Genomic DNA, 2,997 nt, shown 5'->3' on the forward strand with positions numbered 1-2,997 from the left:
ACCTGTTCTGAAAGGTCTGTAGTTGCCGCCCTGACATCACGAGGGTCCCTGGTCTGAGGATCACGCCACTGATATCACATCGGGCCATCCATTCATATGAATCCTTACCTGCCTTTGGAAAAGCCCACAGCGATCAAATTACAAGCCAAGAGGTGAAAGACAGCCCCTTTCCAATCAATGCTCAAACAAACCCTTCCAATTGCGGGAAACCTACACTATAGTGTGCTAACTCAAATCCCATGTGTAACCCGTACAGAATGTACATCACCGAATGTCCCAAGGAGTAGAGTCCTTTCAAAGCAAGTCAACAGTGTCACGTTAGGCGAATGTTCCTGTTGTTTACATGAAACATTATTCCGCATTCTGCGCAGTAATAAAGTTTACAGAGGATATGGATTTTGTGTTCATGAGCCAAGGTTTGTCAGTATTTGGGGAAAGATTTTTTTTTAAACACTCCCTTGTTTTCATGTCTTACAGGTGAGATTGGATTTGGGAAGTCAGCTGTGGCTCCCTCTCTGAGGGAGTCACCTTCTGGGTTCTGTTCACACTCCTGGGGCTTCAACACAAAAAAACGAATTGTGGCTGTCATACCAGTGTGGTATTGAGGAAAGTCCTGAACACCATTTTCTTTCGGTTGAATTTCACACCCTAGCTGCTGACTTTAGTTAAAGATCCCAAAGCACGAGGGTCATCAAGTCATAGAGCTTGTAAGTTCGTGCGCTGAGCTGGTAGATTTGTTCTCAGATGTTCTGTCACCATGCTAGGTAACATCATCGTGAGCCTCCGATGAAACACTGGTATTCTGTCCTGCTTACTATTTGTGTCTTGGTCTGGTTTGGCAGGTGATATCACTCTGAGAGGTTGGTAAATGGGGTCCAAATCGATATGTTTCTTCATGGAGTTCCAGTTTGAATGCCAGGCCTCTAGGAATTCCCGTGCGTGTCTTTGTTTAGTCTGTCTGAGCTGGAGGTATTGTCCCAGCCAAACTGGTGTCCCTCTTCGTCTGTGCGTTTGGATACTAGTGATATTGCTGAAAATGTGTTGCTGGAAAAGCGCAGCAGGTCAGGCAGTATCCAAGAAGCAGGAGAATCGATGTTACGGACATGAGCCCTTCTTCAGGAATGAGGAAAGTGTGTCCAGCAGGTAGGGAGGAGGGACTTGGGGGAGGGACGTTGGAAATGCGATAGGTGGAAGGAGGTCAAGGTGAGGGTGATAGGCGGGAGTGGGGGTGGGGGTGGGGGTGGGGGTGGAGACGTCAGGAAGAAGATTGCAGGTTAGGAAGGCGGTACTGAGGGATTTGACTGAGACAAGGTGGGGGAGGGGAAATGAGGAAACTGGAGAAATCTGAGTTCATCCCTTGTGGTTGGAGGGTTCCTAGGCGGAAGATGAGGCGTTCTTCCTCCAACCGTCGTGTTGCTATGGTCATTGGTCATGTCTTTTGGTGGCTAGTTGGTGCTTATGTATCCTGGTGGCTAGCTTCCTGCCCACATGTCCAATGTAGTGTTTGTTGCAGTCCTTACAGAGTGTTTTGTATATGATGTTCATTCTTCTGGTTGTTGGTACGGGGTCCTTTAAATTCATCAGGAGCTGTTTCAGTGTGGCGGTAGGTTTGTGGGCTACCATGATGCCGAGAGACAGAGTAGTCTGGTCGTCATCTCCAGGATATCTCTAATGTATGGCAGTGTGACTAGAGTTTCTGGGTGTGTTGCGTCTTCTTGTTTAGGTCTGCTATGTTGTAATCAGCAGACTGCACTTATCGGGTATCTGTTATTCCTGAATACATTTTTCTGGTTTTTCCTCAGCTTCTCTTAGTTCCTGAGTGCTGCATTGTGTTGTGGCTCATTTAAATAATGTCCTGATTCAACTCCGTTTGTGGGTGTTGAGATGATTGCTCCTGTAGTTGAGTATCTGGTCAGTGTGTGTGGACTTCCTGTGCATTCTATCATGATGTCTAGGAAGGAGAGTCTGTTGTTGTTCTCTTCCTCTTTGGTGAACTTCACCCTGTAATGATGTTGTTTATATATTTGTGGCTTTCTTCTAATTTGTTGCTTTCAGTCCAACTTGTCCACGCCAACCAGATATCCAAAATAAATATAGTGACATTTCCTATTCATATATCCATCTAGATGCCTTTTAAATGTAATTGTACCAGCTTTCACCACTTCCTCTGGCAGTTCATTCCATACACACGCCATCTTCTGCCTGAAAGATTTGCCCCTTAGGTCCCTTTTGAATCTGTCCCCTCTCACCCTAAACCTATGCCCTCTCATTTTGGACTCCCCCACCCCAGGGAAAAGACCTTGGCTATTCACCCTATCATTCACCCTTCAGCCTTCAAAGCTCCTGGGGAGATAGCCCTAGTCTATTCAGCTTCTCCTTATCGTTCAAACCATCCAACCCTGGCAACATCCTTGTAAGTCTTTTCTGAACCCTTTCAAGTTTCACAACATCCTTCCAATAGCAGGAAGACCAGAATTACATGCAGCATAACCAATGTCCTATACAGTTGCAACATGACCTCCCAACACTTATTCCATCAAGGCCTTACCATTAAGTGTATACATCCTGCTCTGATTTGCTTTTCCAAAATGCAGAACCTCACATTTGTCTAAATTAAATTCCATCTGCCACTCCTGGCCCATTAGCTCATCTGATCAAGATCCTGTTGTACTCTGAGGTAACTTTCTTCGCTGTTGTCTACACCTCCAATTTTGGTATCATCTGTAAACTTACTAACCATACCTTCTATGTTCACATCCAAATCACTTGAATATTTGTAAGGAAAGCAAAAATGCTAATATTTACCCTCCATCACCAAAACAGATTACCTGTTCACTAACAAATTCCTCAATTCTGAGGAAGGGTCACTTGAACTGAAACATTAACGCGGATTTCTCACCATAGATGCTGCTAGACCTGCTAAGCAATTCTAGCAATTTTTATTTTTGTTTGTAACACATTACTGTTTGTTGAAATATCTGGTTTCTGTAGGTTTCT

This window comes from Chiloscyllium punctatum, chromosome 7 (genome assembly GCF_047496795.1).
Source record: "Chiloscyllium punctatum isolate Juve2018m chromosome 7, sChiPun1.3, whole genome shotgun sequence".
NCBI lineage: Eukaryota > Metazoa > Chordata > Chondrichthyes > Orectolobiformes > Hemiscylliidae > Chiloscyllium > Chiloscyllium punctatum.